The 21,727-nt window shown below is 37.3% G+C and overlaps 1 long non-coding RNA gene across 4 annotated transcripts in view; it reads left to right on the top strand.

Annotated features, from left to right (window-relative positions):
* The window catches only part of LOC310904693, a 545,090-nt gene that overhangs the window by 82,766 nt on the left and 440,597 nt on the right, over nucleotides 1-21,727 (top strand). For all 4 annotated transcript variants that reach the window (XR_014588537.1, XR_014588538.1, XR_014588539.1 and 1 more), the window contains one exon: nucleotides 6,394-6,463. This is a non-coding gene — a long non-coding RNA (uncharacterized lncRNA). The remainder of the gene's footprint in view (nucleotides 1-6,393; nucleotides 6,464-21,727) is intronic.

The following is a 21,727-nucleotide window of genomic DNA, read 5'->3' as shown; positions in this document are numbered from 1 at the left end:
ACAGAGCAAAGCGAGAAACCACAAGAGTCTAAAGATTCAGATTCACATGGTTCTGGTTACAAAGGGAAAGTCTACTTTTGCTGTTGAAAGACCAAAGGTAGTAAGGTTACTACATTTAGTTCCCGTTCTGCCTTCCATATATGACTTTATGACTGTCCTCTTATGTTGCGGGCAGGAAATGCCTTGTGATGGCAAATAGCTGAGCCATCTCTGACAGACTTACATCATCACAGAGTCACTAGGGAACCCTCTTCTTGTCTTCCATGGCTGCTTTAAAGACACTTTGTGAGTCTTTCTTCTTTAGCAGACCAGAGAATTCAGTCTGAAAGCCTGTCGGGCAGGTCAACCAATGTCTAGGTCAACCAGTCTTGCCCCTTAATTATTCCCTCCGGCATTACATTCACTGGGTGATGGCAGTAGAGGCTAAATATATACCCTCTATTTATAGGCTCTCTATATTCGGCATATATGAAACAATATGCCTGTATTATTATTGGAAACCACATTTGCATCATTGCATAATCTGTAGAAGGAGTTGTAATATGTGTGATAGAACTGAAAGGATTCCTACATATTTGTAAACTAGTTTCAGGTCCAGTTGAAAACATAATACTGTCAGGGCAGATTTATAATGTCATTAAACATTTCAGAATTGATATCAACTGCAATAGATGAAAGTAATTGTTCTGAAATAATGAAAATTTTTGACTTGCTTGATGCTACATGGCTTTCTTTATAAAAATTAGTGTAATACAAAATCATTGTAGCCCCTAATAAGGAGATTTAAAAATGATTAGTTCGTCTCAAAATCTGCTTGTAAATGAGAAATCATCATTCACAAGTATTTTTAATATGGTTTGACACAGATCTACAAGTAGCCCATAGTTATTCTTTTCTCTGAAATATTTTGGAGAAAATATAAAGCTGCAAATATAATTTGCAGGTATCAATTTGTAAATAACAATAAGAATGGGTTAGTTACGTAGTTTTATAGATAATACGTTGTATTATCACAGCTAAATGTAAATGCAGAGTCATGAATCTAGAGAAAGAATGTAGATTACATTTATATACTTGGAGAAGGGCAAATCTCTGAAAAAAATTGTTTTTGTAATCATAATTGAACAGTCGATAGTACAAGAGGATAAATGAAATTCTCGGATGTACAAGAACTCTGGAAAAGAGTAAAATCACTTAAAACAAAACAAAACAACATTCAAGAGGATTCTGAGAAGAGAGATAGAAATGATTTGAGATCTCAAAAATACTTTTCCAATTGAACTTTAGAGAGCTCTACTCACTGGATAGTATTCTAGGAGTTTACTCACCCACGGTCTGAAAGGAATATCTGAACAGCTAATGAACATTTTTTCCCCATAGCTTAAAACCCAAGATGATTAGAGCTAATAGAAGCTAAAACAGACAAATTCAGCTTTGAAATAAAGGAGTTTTTTCCATTTGTCATCATGTACTGCAACATTAATAAGAGAAACATGACAAAATATTCATAAAATCTTTGAAATTTCCTTTACCCCTGTCTCCTGTCTTTCTTGCTAGCATCATTGATAATGTCTTAGATAAATGACTGACATTCTTCTTTATTAATTTTGTAACCTCTTCTACAAAAGTAAATACCTGAATTTTAATTATGTAGTAAAATATGTAATTCTGAATCCAAGTAATTGTTCCAAAGTAGTTAATGTATAAATAGCTCTGAATTTCTCACACCTACTGCTTCCATTTAATGCTTACTTCCTGTGTTTCTCTTTTAGCTCTTTCTAGCACAGAACCAGAGCAAAGGGCCATATGTAGCTAGATCAAAGCAGGAGTCTGTCCAGAAAGGAGTTGTGACTCATGAGTCGTAACTAATCCCTTGATTACCCTCAGATGGTACATTTTATTTCCTTTCTTGTATCTGGCCAGCTGTTGCTCCTACTGCTGATCCTGCTGGTAGTTTAGTGCTTTTATTGGCACTGCTGATGTCTTTCAGTAGTCATGTAGGAACAGAAGTAGGGATCCGGGAGAGTAGTTGCGCTCCACCCAGAGCATTCACAGCTGAGTAGCTAAGGTGGGATTGGCAGGAGCATCTCTTTTCTTTCTCTCCACAACTCTTATATAGGCCTTGAAGTTTTATTGTGGCAGTTATCACTTTAATATCTGAACAACTCACAGGTTAACTGAATGACAGAGCAGAGTTCTTGGTGGTGGTGGGTGTTGGCTTCTTTCTCTCCCTGCTTAGGAATCTGCTGGTAAAGGTAGAGAGAAGAAGTCAGCAGTCTTGTTTTCATCAGCATTATAATGGAAAAGACTTCAGTGCTTTTTCCAAATTCATGTTAACAATTGTTTAAAAATGTTTATAAACAACTAATTTGTGTGTGTACAGGTATGCTACTTATTTGCAGCTGTGATTTTCCTTTCATTTGCAATCTGTTGCTGTAATATCTATCAAGACATAAACCTTTCTTTCTTTCTTTCTGAAAGTGATTTATCACTTTCAACTTCAATACAGTGTTTGAAGGAAAAATTGGCAACAAAACAGGCCCAGCAAAAATAGTTTAGAATAGTTCTATACACAGAGAGATACACAGCAATAGCTGTGTCTGAGCCTGAAAATCTGTGATGAAAGCCATTATAAAAGTTTCTAATATTATGTACTCAGGAAAAGAATGGAGCTAAAGCTAGCCCTCTTTGTAAAACATTGAACAATAATCTTGTAGCTATTTCTGTACTGGACACAGACACATGCAGCTAGGAAGGTTTTCCAGTTTTTCAGCAGGCAGCAAATCAGCTAAGAAAACCCAGCTCGGTGAATTTATTTCATTTATGTACATTATTGATCTAAGACTTGTTTTTCCATCTAAGGCAAAGTGACAAAAACTTCTCTGAAGTGAAGCAAGTTCAAGCACTCTCAGCCTGGTTCCCATTAAACATCATAAGAACATTGTGATTTGACATTTATCTGGCAGCCTTAAATGTGAAAGACCAGTGTAGCTAGTACGCAGAAAATGGAAAGGCCTTTTTGGCACCACTAGGGATGCTTTTACCGGGTTAGGGTCAGGTGGGATGACAGAAGAGTGGAAGGAGGTAGTCTCATTTCATTGCAGACTTGAACTAAATTTGACCTCCAGGGTACCAGTGACTTACTGGGAAATTGCAAGAATGCTGTATTGCCCTTTCTAGAATTATAATTTCTTGCCATTCAAAAAAAAAAAAAAAAAGCTAATTAGCTAAAGGATATCTTATCTGATGTGTAACCCTCATCCAAACTGAATCAGGGATCACCCCGTTGCAATTCTTATAAAATGGAACTGTTGGAAACAATGGTGTTGGTGGCTGCAATTTGAATATAGACCTTAAAGAATCATGATTCCAAACTTCTTGATGCCCTTTCCCTATCAATCAAAAGGAATCATATGAAATAATTATTAGGCTACATAATTATTTTACAAAATAGAAGGTGTTTTTACTGCACGTTTCCATTTTAGTACCAATCATTACTTCCCTGAATACTAATAACAGTGTTAAGCATTAATAGCATGTTTTAAGGTAAAGGGTCAATAGTCTAAGACCTATGAAAGAATTCTGGGCATTTGCAATGTAAAAGAAACCTTTCACGGAAAAGTGTTAAATAATAAATGCATTTCTGGAGGAAATATTATATTGTGGACCATTTGGGGAGAAATGACAATTTATAGGACATCACTCAGCTGTCTCTGTTTAAAATATCTTCAATAATGCTGTGGCTTTGCACTTAATACAGAGGTTGACAGAAAGCTTACAGCTCTCTGCAGAGGTCAGTGAATATTATACTAGCTTGAGGGAAACTGAGGAACATAAGTAAATTGTACATGATCACTCAGTGCACGAGTAAAAGGAGAAGGATGTGAAGTGGTAAATCAGTCCTCTAAGTGCAAGACAATTTGGCCTTTTCTTTATTTCCAAATAGTAAGACACATTCTAATAATTCTTTTGAGGGTAGGATATGCACATGGAATGGTGAACTTATTCAGAAAAAGTAAAAGTACTTGAAACTTTTGTATCAAGCTTGTTTAAGCCAAGCAATCTGTGGAATGTGGAGGGAAGAATTAGAAATACTTGACGTCAGATTGAAATTTTTATTTATGCTTTCATACACACATTGATGTTTTCTGGGATCAGAACTGGTCTCAAGAAAGAGGCAGCTAAAGTCTGAAATCTCCTTGCCACATTAAAGTCAGTGAATGGATTCTTAATCAAGCAATCATCTGCTCTCAATGTCATTGTATAAATGCCGCAATTTATTCATTTTGAGGCATACTCCAACAGTTTTTTAGGGTTTAACTATGGTATGACTAATTAAGGCCCCAACAAACTAATATGTTTCTCCATTAACTTTTTCTCTCCTAACTGTGCAGATGTGTTCCTCTGGCTAGAGCAGAGACTAAAGCGGACTATCTTCTGCTTTTCTTTATGAGCCTTTATTACATATAAGGCTATTTAATTCTATCCAGTGACTTGCAGTTCTGCAACAGGCCAAGCAGCACCCACTTCTGATATAGGCACCTTCCTTCAGCAGAATATTCAGCTTGTTAAACCCATAAAACCTTCATGGGGAAAGGGCAGAGTGCTGGGTTAAAATTTGGACTGGTTCAAAGCTTTTTTTTGGTATGTGAATTGAAATAAGTGGGTCTGAGATAAATGAATGGATTTAGTTGCTGTGTGATGTAAGTTTTAGGTCCCCTCGTTTCTGTAGTTGAATATGCATCCCTGAGTTCAGTATGCATATTCCCTATGCTATTGCAAGGCATCTCAAGCTAGGAACCAGCATACTGAGCAAGGAAACACCTAAACTAATAAATATGGAAATAGAGAAAAGGGTATGACTGAAATGTCCTGAGAAGATGCAATTTCTCCAGCCACTCTGGATTCATAACCTTGAACCTGAATACCCAAACCCTGTCTTAGCAGCACTGAGAAGGAATCACTCCTATAAAGCATGTTGAAGGAAGAACTGCAATTTCCCATTTACCACTCTACTGAATAGTTGCTGAGGAAATGGGTAATGTGAGTTCAATTGCAGGGGATCCAAGTGAGTCAGAGAAGTAATAACAGAGGTGGTTGTCATCTGCAGGCAATATACTCAGGACACCCCTGCCAGAAAAGGAAAATGTCCTAAGCTTATTCTTCAAAATCTTTTTGTTTATTTAATGAAAGCTTTATGTAAAATATGCTCCACCTAAATCTCCTTGAATCTAGCCCCAAATCTGCATTTCACAACTTTTTGTTTCTTTTTAATGCCTAGCCAGAGAATCAAAATTTATGATGCTTGCAGACCACATGAAACCAATGTTTACTATTCCAGTGGAGCAAATTCTTTTCCCAATACCCAATGGATAAACAAGTTTCAAGTGAGATCGGGACTACTTAGGATTCTTTCTGGTTCAGGTTTGTCCTACAGGTCTGCTTGTGTTTTCCTTGAGTACCACAACTCCCAGGAGTCAAGTATTGCCTATCACCACTTGACAGTGGATTTTGTTCTTAACAAGCAGCACCTGTTGAAATACACCTGAACTTGCTGCTAGGCAGGTATGGAGAGGACAAAGAAGGACTGCTGCAGCAGCCAACATACAAGTCTGCCAATATTTTGTACGAACAGAAGTAGATGGTTTGTTGCAGCACAGAAAGTTCGGTACTTGATGTCCTGCTTACCACTTTTTATTTATTTATTTATTTATTTAATTTTAAATTATGTTGGTTTAATGCTGAAAGTTACCTGCTCCCATTTTTGGAGGGTGTGAAGTTGCTTTCTGAGAGCAAGTTTTACCCACTGTTACGACATAGAATCTGAGTGAGGGGTTGTCTATAGTGAAGTTGTCCTGTATGCTACTGTTGCAGAGTTTTCTCATGTTTATTCATTATCAGAACTTATGAAATAGCGTCAGTAAGACAAGAAAGTGTGTGCCTACTCTTCTGGTGGCTAGCAGCAATTATTTTATAATGCTATAGAATACATATCTGACCGGTAAAGAGTTAAAGAAAAAATGAATACTGTAAAAAAAATCAGGCCATCGTATAATGCCTCCTTATTGCTATAATGATATCAGTTGCAACAAGTCCAATGGCTGACCTCATTACAAGGGTTTAATTGCATTGTTACACAGTTTCACTTCTTCTCTCTGGCCTCTTTCTCTTTATGACAGCTTTAGAAAGGAATTTCAGCTTGAGGTCAAAGGAAATTAATTACTGCTTTCTTAATCTGTGCTCATCTACATTTAGAAAACTTGGGGCCTTTCACTAACATATTTGTGTCTCATTTCTGTGTAGACCCAAAGTTATAAGACTTTTGTCCTTTGTGAAAGTGCATAAATAGCTTTTTTCATATCACAGGCCAGATTTTTTTCATGTCGTTTACAGTTGTGCACATGTGGACTGATGCCAATGGAACCAATGGAATGTCTCTGGGTACACATTCACTGGGACTGAGGTAAGGCACTTTCAATGTAACTTTAATTCAGACTAAAGATTCCAGACAGATACCAGGTGTGAAACCAACAGCAACAAAATGAACACAAACAAACAAACAAAAACCCAACAACAAAAGAAAATCCAGCCAAACAAACAAGCAAACAAATATAACTAGAATAAAATCAGAAACGCAATCTTCAAAATTAATGGTAGCTGCTTCTGTAGAGAGGATTTTAAAAAAATGTGAATCTATGCTACTAGTTTCTGCCTGTTAGCTACCTCCTGTTTCTATTAAATACATCACTGGTGTGTTAAAGAATACCCAGCTCATGCTTCAAAGAACTTGCAATCCAAACAGCACATGACCCAACGTACTGGCATCAAAACAGAGAGGAGGGAGACAAAGACAAGGACACCATAACAATAGTCCCTGGTTGAAAAGCAAAAACGTGCAAAACATGGTTAGATGCTGTTGTAGCATGAAATGTAAAAATAAAAACTTGGAAACTAGGGCCCCAATCCTGTTATCCTGAAGGTCATTTGAGTTGATTCTTTCTTCTTCCACAAACTGACTAATTTGGAGAAGAAGCAAACTGCTTCTTCTGAAGAAAATAGTTTTGTTAATTCACTTCTTGAGGGGGTTGATTTTGAAGGGAAAATAGAATGAGAGAGATCTCTGAGGTAATTTGATGAATTAACTCTGAGGGGGGGTATGCCCCGCACCAAGGATAATCTGGACAACATGCAATATAGCATGGTCTAGTAGTATAAATCTATAAGAAAGTGTTATGTTCTATCCATGTGCAAAACTACAAACAAGAAATATATTTTTCTGCTGAACATCAGTATTTCTACATTTACTATGGAATTCTGATCAGAAGTCATGGAAGTGTTGACAAAGATGAAAAAAACGGTAGGTTTTGAGCCCCTTCACATGGTACACTGAAAGTTTCACAAGTCTATTTTCCAACTTTTGATCAGGTTTGCCACCCACTGAAATTCCCGCTACCAAAACTCTGTGTGCTGTTAGTTGATTAGTTGCTGCCTCATTCTCCTCTTGCAAGCAGTAAGATTGGCAATAACAAAACTGCATCTGCAAAGCAAAGACAGCTCACTGAATATTTTGCCTTTCATCTATGTTGACTGAAATTCAGCTCAGTTAGAAATGCCTGCCGAAAGAGCAAGATTTCATATAGGTCAGTGGCAAGCCCTTACCATGAGACCCACACGCATTAGAATTTCATTCTCATGATTGCCCAGTTTGTAAAACAGACCGCGTATATCTTGCGATGTTACCACAAAGCTTTATGGGGTAGAAATTGAAAGTTTCAAGCCAACCATACGCAGCCATGTGTACAGTTGTCTTATACATGTTGCTGTCTGGAGCGCTGTGACAGAAGCCATGGCACACTGGGGATAGGTTGAGTTTGAACTTACTCATATTACTCTAGAGTTTCTTCCAGGCCACACCTGATTTCAGATTCCTTTTTAATCGTTTTGGATACCAGGCAAGCTTGATCTTCTGCAGGGTTTCTGGCTACTACACAAGAGACAATTGATACTTTAACCATTAATTTCACTGAAATCTAGTAGCCATGCTGAAAAGAGGTCCTGAGCAAGTCTAAACAGTGAATAAGCTTCTGACACTGTCTACAGCCATTAAGAGATGTAATATCACAGACAAACATACCTGAACTAGATTAAATCTGAGTATCTTGGGTAACAACAGCAGTGAAGTAACAGCCACATGAACTTCAGTATGCAATAGCTACTTGGGTGAGCAGCTAAAGTTGCTTGGGCTTGTGCTAAGTCTTTCCTAAAGTGTATATTGAAAATGCTACTTTGGTACTGATATGTAAGGAACTTAGATCAAAGGTAGCTCTAATTATGCTCTAACTGAATTTTTGATTTTGTAAAAGAACTCCCCTTGGAGGGCATGGACTAAGTCACTACATTACAGTCTTTGAGTTATTTCACTCCTTGGGACCAAGAGTTTTGGTGCATTGATTGTCCAAGATGAATGTCGCATTGAGGTGTGAAAGGATGAAGTTGAAAGGCCTACTTAACACAGACATGGCACTGGTGACAGAATTAAATGGTAATGATATATAACAAAATGCTATTACATGAAATAGGATCTTTTTCACGCAGTTTTTCGATTTTGTCTGATAGGAGTAGAAGAACAAAATGAAAAACTATTCATCAATCAGAGGTCTGGCTAGGTCAGACACTTTGGTCAAGCAATGTGAGTAATTCCACCTACCTGCACTATAATTTATTGCAAAATTAATGCCATAACATGCAAAGCCATTGTTAGACAAAAGTAATTCTTAACCCCAGGAAAAAAAGCAAGTTTTCTTTCTTTTTCTAGCTCTCTCCTTTTTTTTTTTTTTCTTTTCTTTCTCTAACCTGACAAGATTAAACCTTCTTAATAAGTGGGGGTTTAAGGATGATTCACTTCTCATGATTGAAAAAGGGACCTTGAAGAGAGTTTGATAGACTTTCTCAGTCATTGACTAAACCAAGATATATTAAAAAAGGGAACAAAAGAGAGTGCAGGTTATTCATTTTTGTTAAAGTTTGCCTGCTTCATTACAACAGAATGAAATCAAGGCTTACTGGTAAGAACAAGTTTTGATATACTCTACTTTCTGTGAAAATTTTCAGGGCAGTTTATTCTTAACCAGACTAAAATGCACTAATTCACCAATTCACAGTCTTAATTGCACTGTTACAAGCTAGGGAGATGAATGGCATATTCTTATTTTTAAAATCTTTAAAATTATAGTTTGTCGTAGAAAAGGTCACTTATGTCTGGTGTTTGATTGGCCTTGATTACTTCTGAAAATTGAAATGTTATATTAACTGTGAAGCAGTTTGTTGTTTCTAAAGGTGTTCTAAGGTTTTCATTAAGTATCATACATGTCTGCAGGAGGGACCAGGAAATGAGTGGAAACTTTAAAAAATACTCAACATGTCCAGAATTCATAGCAGATCCTCACAGTGCTCTCTTGTGAACATTATTATATCAATTCCCCAGTAAGAGAAACAGGTTGACAGAAAGGGCCATCCCCTCTCTTAGAGACTTGTGGGTATTCTTTGAGCTGCATCTTTTGTTATTCTTATCCAACAACTGTTCTGGTATATGCTGTATTCTGCCATGCAATGTGAAGAGGAGCCAAATCTTGTAAAACTCTAGGGAGCAAGATCAGGAAAGAGCATGCCTCATATATGTGTCTCCTCTTGTTATGCTTCCTGCATAGTTTGAAGGGTGTTGACACAGATGAGATTATTTATCTGCCTCTCTATTCCACCACTTCATTCCTCCATCTCTTTTTTCGTATATATAGTGAAACTGTTACTGGCAGTTGAAGGTAGGTTAACAGGAGGAGGTAGAGTCATTCTTTGCAGAGGATTTGCCTATGTTGTGTACTGTTTCTTTGGGGTTGAGTGAATGGGAATAGATTTAGGAGATGGAGCCTGAGTAGAATGAATCTGAATAGGAAGAAAAGAAATAAGGAGCAACTCCTGTAACTATGAAGCAGGTCCAGATGTGCTGATGTACATGTAGCATTTCATTTTTTTTTTTCCTTATGGATCTATTAACTCTGCAAGATACTCAGGCTCTCTGGTTTTGCCATTTATGTAAACCAAGTTTAGGGAAAAATGAGGAATAATTTAAGATCAGGAGTTAAATCAGAAGTGTTGCTATAATTGCCAGATAACTTTTCAGGAGAAAAGGCAACAAAAGACAGAGATTCCAACATGGAAGTAATCAACTTTGAACTAATTTCTGATGGTTTTCCTTTTAAGTGAAGGTGAGACAGACATAAACAATAGTGATGTGGTTTATGCATAGAGTAATATCTTACATATGAGAAAAAAAAACACATACAAAAGGGAAAAATATTGCAAGGATATTGGCATTGCCAAATCTTCTTTTCCTGTATTGTTTCTTTTGAAACTTCCACTCAAGGATTGCAGACTGCAATATCTGGTGACCTGCATAAATTTGTATAGCAGCTAGTGTAGTGGTGTGATTCTATTATCTAGACTTCACATCTTACCTGCTGGGAACTTTCAAGAAATGATGTTATAGTACAAGTAATGCAGTTTCTTTTTTGTTGTTGTTGTTGTGGCTTTCTTAGAAATATTATGGTAGAAATCTTCAAGCATACAAGATCCACCTGTATGTGTGTATACACAGAATTGCATCTGAAATTTGGTACTTGCAAACACCTGCAGAACAGTCTTCATTTATATAAATAAGCCCTTACATCTACTAGCACCCACATGCTGACTGCAGTTAAAGTTTGCTGCCCCAAAAGCTCATCTGGAACTATTTAAGAAGACGTAAGCACAGGACTTTGAATTGCATTCTTGAACTTTGCACAGTCTGGACAAAACTTTTAGCAACCATTTTTTAATAACCTTTCATTTTTCTGTTATTTAAAGGGCACATGCGAATCTCACCAGTTTTTGTTGTGTTGTAGGTTTCATGCAGTTGCACATCTGAACGACAGTTGAAAGTCTTACCCAAGTTTTCTGGGGTAATTTAGGAAAGGTATAAAATACACACTGTACTGCCCCCAGCAGGTAGGTAGAAGTACAGGTGTTGGAAACACCTCCTGGATGCGTCATGCTGAGCGCTATTCACAGTGCTTAAAAGAACCTAAACTTTGGCACTGGAACCAGTAACATCTTTTGCAAGAACCTTCACCTGTGCAATCCCCATTGCAGAGTAAGCTTTTTGCTTTTAGGTAATGCCTATTTCATCTTGTAAAGACACACATGAAAAAAGGGCTGGCATTAGCCACATATCCATAAAAGCCTAGCAACCAAGAGTATTATCTTTATTCACAAGAAGTATAGCACTTTTAAGGTTCAGAAACATATATAAAAAAAGGGTTCTGAAATGGTCATTTTTCCCCTCTGCTATGCCATTATAGTGATCAGCCAAGCTTCTGCAAGGTAAATACTTTTGAAAAATAAGTGGAAATTTGCTGCAAATCAGTCCCTTTTGTGCATGGCCACAGGAGCATGTTGAAATGTTTGGACACTAATACCCATTCATTTTCTTGGCTCCATAAATAAAAGCCGCCAGCTATGTGGCGGCCGTGAAATGGTATTCTTCAGGACCCAGCAGGAAGCCCCATCCTTATTACCACTGCAGGGGGCAGGACAGGCCCAAAATAGCAAGACAACTAAATCAAGACATTTTCAATGTCTAACAAAATGACTGTGGTTTAGAGAGAAGCAAGAGGTTGGAAAAAAATTGGACAGCTTTTATACTTAGCGTAATACCTTTGTTAAAAGAGTTCAGATAAGAAAATAAGATCTTAAAAAAACACAACACACACACAACATAAGCATATTTCTGAATATCATTTGAAATATGTAAAGATCTTATGGAATCATAAACAGAGTGCACTGCTGTCTGAAAGGAGATCCCGTTCAAGTCATTTTGCAAATGGTAGGCCATGGTTCATAGTAAACCTCTTCTGGCAACATTGTTGTATTTCTTGGGTTTTGATGGAACCAGAAGGTTTGAAAAGAGACATTGGAAATTTATCAGTAAATTGGAAATACATTTTTGGCCCACAGAAAATTACAAAAAAAAAAAAAAAAAGAGAAAGAGAATATAAGAAAAAGTTTTAGACTAAACCGTTAATTTTCCTACAGCTTTATTTAATTTTTTATATACTTCATATGTCAGGAAATATGATGGTAGATTTTGGTGTAGCAGCATAGTGAAGGACTGCTATGTTCATGCAACATGCTGCTCTTTATAGCTGAACCATGCTTATCTGGGGAAAGATTAAAGTAGTTTTAATAACTGAGCTTCAGGTAACTGGGATACTTTAAGTGTCCAAAGAACAATTCGAAGGATACCACGTTGCTGAAGATAATCAAGGATTAGACTGATGAGGTTTTAATGAATTCATAGTTCATTGCAGTACTTCAAAACCAGCATGCGTCATTCTTTACAGTTACACCACAGAAATACTTATGGGGAAGATCTTGTTTTTATTTTACATTTAAACACCAGAGAAAAGTCAAATCAGTGTATTACTGAGTATTGCCTTAACTAGAACTTTTGACAGTAAAAATAGTTTGACAATGAAAAGGGGGAAGTACAGTGAAAGTTCAGTGCTGTAACTACCAACATGTGCACAAGGCGGTCTCCATCTCCATCTTAGCCTGCCATTTGAGACTGCCATCAGGCTCAAACTGCCAGACCATTCAAACTTTTTTTGGCTCTCCCAGCTCTGCCTTGCAGTAATGCAGACTGTCCAGGGAAATCCAGACACGTGATAGGGGTGGGTCATTTTCAAGGTCTTTCCTTACAGGTGGAACAAAGAGATCTGGCTTACTCTGTATGGCTCAACAAACTCAGTCCTGGAGAGTAAGGCCATGGTCTGTGCAAACAAACACAGTGTGGTAACATACAAAGGATTCTGACGGACCTATCCTTGTGCTTAGACATACACACATACAAGCATATTGAGGTAAATGGTAGAATCAGAACTCTGATATAAATAAGGAATGAAAAACACGAAACATGATAGAAATTCAAGTCTAATTGTTCCTTGTCTTTTCCATAATGATTGAAGGAAACATGAAGGGAATATCCTGATTATACCTGGTAAAGACATATGAAGGTTTCAAAGGTGTCATTATGTACGTGAAAGCCAGAATAGTTCATCTCCATCCTATAAATTTCTCTGCATTGTTTTGTTTCATCTCCTTCCTGTGTGGCACAGGTTTTGCAGAAAGGGTAGGTTGTGTCCTATCCAGACTGTTGGTAACCATAAGCCTAATCCTTGAGCGTACGAGCACAGGCGGCCTTCCTCTTCCCATTACACAAGTAATTTAAGAAACACCTTTGGGGCATTGACAGAAACCCAGATACATGAGGCTGCTTGCTGCCCAGCTGTACAGCTCACCTTCCTGACCTCTTGGTTTAAAAAAGCAAAGGATCAACCAGCCTACAAAAGAAACTGTAGCAAAAGATACATTGGTGTCAGGACTACCATTATCATAATTGACACTACTAAAGTAATTCAGACATTAAGCCTGTAATCTGTGCTGCTGTTTTTATCTGCTTCACTTAAAAGTTGCAAGGCCAAAATTCATTGAAACCAGTGGAGATTCGCCCTTTTACTCATTTACATTTGGCCCGCTGAGTGCTTGGAAAAATCTTGCCAAATTCTTTGAAAGCTTGTATTTCCAATATGACTTCCAAAATAATTAACCCTGCAAGTAGGATTTAACAAACTTGTGTTTGATACGTGAAAGGAATAATACCTGAAACATCTTTCTTATGCTCAGCCTTTTATGACTCAGACTTTAATGCTTGCAATAAACATTAGCTTACCTAATAAAAACTCTAGTATTTCAGAGCTGGCGCACAGTATGTTAACTGCATCTGGTGTCAACTGGAGCTAATTAATATTTTTATAGGTGTCTTCTATCCACTGTAGTTTAAACGGAAATATTGTGGGGTGCTTACATCAAAGCTGGAGGCAATTGAGAGCTGTGTCTTGCTTTCTAGGCTGAACTGATAGCAAGTAGACCAATTTTTATAGGATTGTAAAAGCTAAATGTGGCCATGGTTCATGCAGAGAAGCACTTTTCCCTGTAGCTCGCGCAATTCAGCACTAATGCTCATGGCTTGTTTGCTGCAAGGTAGCTGGAGAGATAGACAGAGGGACAGCAGACAGATAAACTGGCAAATAGCTATGCCTCTACTTAGACAAAGCACACAGTGACCCAGACAAACCACACTTTTTTTCTCTCTTTCTAAAGGCTTTAAAAATGTGCTCTATCAAGCATTTACTTGTGGCACAGATAAGATTTATCTAACAAGACTGGGCTAAAATTAAAAAGAAAGATGAAATAGCACAAGTGGTGCTAATATGTGTTTTGAAGCGTACCAATCGGCCTAGTGCAATGTCACAGCCCTGGGCTACATTTGCAAGTGGTCGAGCATCTCCTTTTTAAAAGGTTAACCTACAAAGAGCACACAAGCCCCTCTGTATGAATATGGGCAAACACCCAGGGAGCTCCACAACAATAAGAAAATAATGACATCAACCTGACCATGCTTAAGTACATAACATGCTGAAGGTTCACGGTTGTGTGGCCTGGAACAATAAAGGAAAAATAAAGAAGCCTGCTTGGTAGGCCCCAGCTGTTATTAGCCATGCTGTGAGATCAAGGGAAGGTATGATATGGGCTGCCATTTCAATTGAGACCAGGTTAATCTCTCAATTTGTGGAAAAGAAAAAATAATAATAAAAAAAAAAAAAGGGAGAGAAAGCGGTCTTCACTCCACAGTGCTACATATGGGACAAATAACAATATCCTTATTTACATAATCTGTCTTTAACCCTTTCCTAATAGAGACTTAATTTCCTAAGAGTCACAAACTGCAGATTTAATTTCCCTGCCCACTGCAATGAAATATCAAACCTCCGTTAACTGTTTCTCACTGGTGCTGCTGACGTTTGCAGCTGACATCAAACGCTGCCGATGTTTGCCCAGGAGGGAACGTTGGTTGCAGCAGGAGGATCAGAAACAGCTCTAAGTAGCGCTGGATGCCACTGTCTTTCTGTCATTGATCTGTTTCTAGCACTGGGTAACTCATTGAAAATTTGTGCCATCATTTACAGCCATGAAATATGGCAAATAATACTAAGGACTCTCACCAGTGCTCTCAATTAATGCATTGCATTTCTTGAGTGAAGCGTTTCGTAAGTGAAAAATTGTCCCATTTTAAAGTGACAATGTTGTGTGGAGGCAATGCAGTGACTTGATCTAATAGCTGCTCTTGACGTGTAAGAATCTGTATTGATGAGAGGAGGAAGGGAGATCCAGGCTTCTCAGAGGTCATACACGAGCATCCCTCAGACTCCAGGTCTAGGCAGGATTTTCCAGCAGGTCTGCTGTGGAGGGCTGCTTTCCAGCCAACCTGAAAACTGAAACATATGTTTAAGGGTATGATATAATACATACATAAACATAATAGTCTAGAGATACTATGTTGTGTTTTATTTGTAGTTTCTTATGTGTAAGCCAGTATGTATGCAGTCTGTGAGGCTCCCCTGGGGAGATGCTTAACTTCTCCTGACTGCTGTCCTCTGCAGCAGCCCTCTGCAATTTGGGGGAGATTATTTCTTCCCCAAGAGCAACTGAGCTTGATCACAGAAGAAGAGATAGGGGAAAAGGGAGCCTGCAACAAGGACTAAGGCCGAGATACTCCTGAGGACAAGGAGCAGACACGCCTCAGGCAGAGAAAGCACAAGGTTTCCAAGGGAGCTAGGAGACTGCATGGAACTTGTCAAAATTTAGAAAGTCACTGAGCTGCTGATCTGAGAGCAAGCCTGAGGGAAACGACCCACCTTCTGAGGACACAGGAGGCAGTGAGAGAATTTTGCGGAGTTTTGCATTCCCTTTTTTTGTGTTTCTTAATCTTTTTGAGGTTTCTTTCATTTGAAAAAGTTAATTGTTCTTATTTGCAAAGCTAGAGGTGTGTTCTTGGTGTGTTTCCTTTACAGGAAAAGATGCAGGTGGAGTCCTCTCAAAGCTCTGCTGTCTCAGCATCGGCAGTATTAATAATTTAAAAATTTTGTACTTTTTTTTTCCTCCCTGGGTACCACGATGATTGATTTGGATATCTAAAAATATCTGTATGAAGCTGAACCAGGGGCAAATAGCAACTCCGTGGCAAGGCAGAAAACAAGGTCCCTAAAAATCCAGATAACATGTCAGCCACTATGCAGTTATTTCTCACAGAGTTATTCCTGTATCCCTGATCAGCTTAGAAAAGTTGATCTAACAGTAGTAGGTGTATTTATTTTTTTTGTTTTCAATGTAGGCTTTGCTCTCAGCTGTGTTTTAAGACTTTATACTGTAACACTTCGTTGTTAGTTCATGACTTATTCAGGCTTTAACTATTCTAACAACAACAACAGTTTTCTTTCTACGTACAGATTACATTGATTTTTGTTGAAAAGTGTAAATAAAATTGCATTAAGAGGGTGAGATCAAGGCAAAAGATTCATTCTGTTATGTAAAACCTCCTTATACTGTATTATCGTGGAAGATTTCTCACCATGAGCGAGAACTTTCTTATGCCGAAATTACTACGATTGATACTTAAAAACTAGCACGTGTCCTTCACAGGTACAGGGAAACAACACTCAAAACTCTGACACTGTGCAGATCCCACTCCATTAAAATGTATTTTTTTGATTTTTTTTCGTATACACATGCATGAGCATGTCTGTGTATATATAATAAATAGGGATATGTCATGGTAGTTGCTAGAGATGCTTGTAAGCAAGACATATATACAAAATACAACTAAATAAAGATTCAGAGAAAATCCTCTAGTTCATACCTATTTATTCATTTCTGTTGTATAAATCAACTTCTAAACTTTGTTTATGAAGGGAAATACCTCAAATACCTACACAATCTAAGCTGAAATACTGCTTGTACTTTAGCTAGAGTGCTTGCTTAGGAATGGTGATGGAGGAAGTACTGATCCTAGAACTGGCTCTGAAAATTAGCTTACTGAAACAAATGGGCTTGTTGAACAAGGAGGGAATACCAGAACTTGCCCCTGTAAGATACCTCAACAAGGTTAGTTCTAATTTATTAGTGTAACCATCTTGCTTGGATTATTTCTTTTTGAAGTCTGCAACTTTTGAGAAAATCCTCTTGGTAATACAAAGTAAAGATCATTGTGGTGAAGGCATTATATTGGTAGAACTGTAAAGTTCTTTGTATTTTGTGACTGGAATACTATATATTTTTATGAATGGTTTTCTATTACAAAGTGATACTGTGCAGCATATATTTGGAACATTAAGGGTGGCCAGTTCTTCTGCATTAATGTTTTTGATGGAGATTCTTTAGCATATTCATTTTGCCTGAGATCAGGGACTATATTAGAACATAAAAATCTTTGTACTATATTCGTAGACAAGTTTCTCTTTGTGTATTTTTTCTGTTCTTTTTCTGTTGCATTTTTGTGTGTGTGTTTGTGACTAAACACCAAATAACAAAGAATCTGAAAGCAGATGTTCCTTCCCATTTGTTTTTTAGTATTATCTTAATTCATTAAAAACATATTCCTGACACTACAAGGCCAAATGGTCAAACACTGGAGATCAATTAAAAAAACGTCCTGTCCTTAAGCTCCAGAGTAGTCCTTTTTCAGAATTATACAACCCATGTCCTAGATCTTATTTCTCTAGTAAATGTACTCTCCTTAGCAGTTAACTAACTTCTCCACTGAATTGACAGAAACAACTTAATCTTTCTAGATTTATGCAGCACCTCAAGGAAAGACTGTATTTATGTCTGTTGAGCTGTATGTGGTCTGTGGCTACTTTCCCTCTGGTACAGATTTTGTCTGCTCTTCAGTGCTTTGAATTCAACACTTCAGATTATAATGAAAACTTCCAGATGTAGGGTCTAAATTTTTTGTTACGTATGTTCATAGCAGGGAACTTCATGGAGTCCTAGTGCTTGACTGAGTGCTATACATTACCTGTAATAAAAAACAATAATAATAAAAAAAAGGCAGTAACTGGGCTATCACTTCCTAATTAATGATATCGTAAAGATAAAAAATAAATCTATAACCTACTCCTTTCCTACTCACTAAGTCTTGTAGCAAGAAGATGTGGTCCCAAATAATGTGTCTGCCCTTGCTGCCATGGAAACACGTGGCATGGCTTCCCTTGCCTTTGCAATGGAAGGAGTAAGTTCTGAATCCTTATTATGAATTTATGTACAGAGAATCATTAGGAAACATTTCTTATGTTCTTTTGGCAAATAATTGCTAGCACACATTAAATCATATCTTATTTTATTCACACAGCACTTTACAACAGTGCAGCCAGGTGTTAGATAATAATAGAGGAACTTCAAATGGCTCGGCGGTTCAATTAGGAGAAGCATCCAAAAGTTTAGGTAGTTACCTGGAGCCCTCCCAAACCATGCTGGTCTGGAAACTGAACTAAAAAAATCTCATTAAAAAACTCCACCCTGCTTTGTAGAGAGATCCTTTTTCTTCTGTTTCGTATGGTACCTTAAATGTTGAGTACTTGCAAACGATCATATAATGTGTTATTTACTAAAAAGTTCATAGAAAACTAAGGATAGAGGACTCGCTGACTTTTGATACTATGTTGGTCCGTATTTCCCGTTCCCATTACAATCAGAAGTACTGAGGGAAAAATAACCAGCAAATTAGCCTTTCAAAAAGTCTATCAGAAACTAAGAAAACATACCTTGCTGTTTTTTAATAGTTTCTCAAATTCATTCTAACTTTAGTAAATCAATTTTCATATTTTTGATGACACTGTGCTCCTCATATATACAAATATATGATTTGAAAGGACAGCAAACTGAAAGGAGAAAAGAGTAAATCAAGTTTTGGCAAGTACAGTGTTTATTGACAGCAACAAACAGGTTTTTATCATCTCTTCTGTATTATAAGGCTGCTTATGAAGACAGAAGTTTTGGCTTCTCTGAACTTAAGAAAATTAAGGTTCTGTCAGTAGAACACCCCAAATGTTTCCTCACTGCTGTAATCCATTACACGAAGACAGGAATTGCCCAGCACATGTGTTCGGAACAGAACCCAGATCTACAGTGCTAACTCTGTGGTCTTCACTCTGCATTTTCTTTTAATGTAATTCTGTTCACAAGCAATAGTGCTACCAAGCTGAAATCCTCTACCTATGGATTTTAAGGAAAAAAATTGTTGGTGCAAGATTTTGATCTGAAACACCATTTACATATATCATTGAATTTGCTTCCAGAATAAATGACGTTTCTCATTTCCTTGTGGGAAATATGAATATTGTGGAGGTGAGAATATGGCTATTATTTTTTCTCCATTTTCTCTTTGGACTTTATGTAAAAATAAGATACCGTTGGTGCTGTGGACAAGTGTGAGACCACCAGCTAATTTTGCATAGCCCACTGAACAGTTAGATGGGAATTGCTCTTCAGGGTGTTCTCTTTGACAATAAACAGAAGCCTCAAGTCTGTGTTTGGCTGCAGTTCAAAAAAATTACTAAGGAATCCTACACACTTATGTATATGAATACAAGCAACTGCACATTCCTATACAGTAAGCTTGCAACCACAGTTATTAACATTTTGAAATGAGTAAATGCAAATAAAATGACTGAGTAATACATGTTATGTTAAGATCAGCTATATGAAAAGCAAAAGGATTAAAAGTTAATTTCATCCTTTTTAATTCAAGGGACATATAAATGGCATTCTGGGTAGAGTCAACTCCTCTTTTATCAGTCCTTTGATGCTGCTTTCTCACTGATTCAGTTGTTCAAATGCTACCTACATAATAAAATCCTGAGTTAATTTACTAAGATTTTACACCAGTGCAAATGAAAGAAGGGAAAGTGCTAAACAAGGCAATTAGCACTCTGTTTAGTGCACTCCCAAAATAAATGTAGGCAATTTACAATTTGGCAAATGGCACTCTATCTGGATCCAAGTCATTTCTGCCTAAGGGGTTGGTGCAGTTCATTAGGGGTGAAGGGAAAGGGTCTTTGTTTTGCTTCACTTTTTAAGTACATGTGTGTGTATATATATGTATATACACATATACAAATACACATGTTGCTATTAAGGTCCACTCCACTTTAGAGTGCAGCAACCGATGTGACCCCTTTGGGATTATTAGGATTTCTGGTAGAAAAATGTCAAGCTCCATGCTCGCATTGTCCACATAAATGACCTCATTTATGGTGATAACGCTCCTTCCAAAGTGAGGGCTTCCAAAATTGGCAATTCACCGATAACCTCCTTTGTGGCTTTCTTGCCAGGATGGTTTTCTACGTAGTTACATGTTTATCATCACTGGAGCTATTCAGATCAGATCCATGAACCTGGGAATGTCCTGAGTGAAATGATAAGATAAAGTACTCTGCAACTACAACTGACTCTCTTTTTAATTGACAGGAAGACTGCACTATGACTTCCATGTTTATTCTCGTAAGCTCCTTATTAATGCAAAAATAATAGCTGTTATTAATGCGGAATCACAGCCAGCATTAATATTTAAGATGTAAGAATGAAGGAGGTTAAATATGTGTTTATATTAGTTTTAAACAAAGAGCTCTGCAAAACAGTTATGGCAAGTAATGATGACCGTGTTCACAGAGAGTGTATGTGGCATGAAATACCTGCTCTGTTCTGGGATTTAAATACATATCCTTAGTGGAATAAAGGTGTTTAGTCTCCTGCACTGTCATGCCACTGTCTCTCTGAATTGCTACTGCTTCTTGAGAAACAGAACACAGACTAGGATTCTAAACAAAATCCGTAGTATACTATGATATTAGCACTGATTTTTGTTTGTTTGTTTGTTTATTCAGTCAGTAGAGCTCTTTTATATGATAGATCATAAGGTAAAAGCATTCTTTTGTGCCCTCTAGCTGCTGGTTGCACAAATGAAAGAAAGAGGGAGAAAACAACCCTGTGATTATTAAATTCTCCTCATCTTTAGGGTTAAGTACCCTGGCTAATAAAGATCTCTCATGAGGATAAAGTTTCTTTCTTGGCAATGTCACATCCATTTAAGTAAAAATCATTTGGATGCTTTCAGGGATTCAAGCTGTTACCTTTACATAAAGCATGTACACCAATTCTTTGTATTGTTTTTATCCTCTGAGAATGCCTGACATTGCATTTCTTGGTTAAGCAAACCTCCCACTGAGGGTAGGCTGTGGGATTGGGCCCTTTTGTGCTATAGAAATCTCTCTGTCTCACAAGAAGGAAAAAAAAATCTTTATATGTTCATGTAAAAATACAAGAACTATTTCATATCATTGAACGTGCACTTTCAGACTGTGACAGTTCAGCCTGATCTTGTACTGAGCAGTCATTAAGTCTTTTGTTTTCAGACTTGTTTTTGTTTGCATCACATTTGTGGCTGATCTGCACACTCTCATATTTCAGGCTGTTTTGTTCTGTTTGCTGGGTTATTCTATTAATACATTTCTTAAGACAAATAATTAAATTTCCTCATTGTTTCAGATTATAAATCATTACTATATTTATTTATTTATTTATTTTGGTCTGAAAATTCTCATCACTCAACAACTACCATGCTTAAACTCCTTGAAAAACAGTATGGGCCAGAGCACCACTGGACTTCTCTGTGGATTTAATTTGTGGATGTGCATATTTGGGTTTATGTAGGCTTAATTCAGAGCAAAAAGGGTCTAGT

This window comes from Anser anser (genome assembly GCF_964211835.1).
Source record: "Anser anser genome assembly, chromosome: 10".
NCBI classification, from domain to species: domain Eukaryota; kingdom Metazoa; phylum Chordata; class Aves; order Anseriformes; family Anatidae; genus Anser; species Anser anser.
This window is presented reverse-complemented; position numbering and strand designations above follow the sequence as displayed.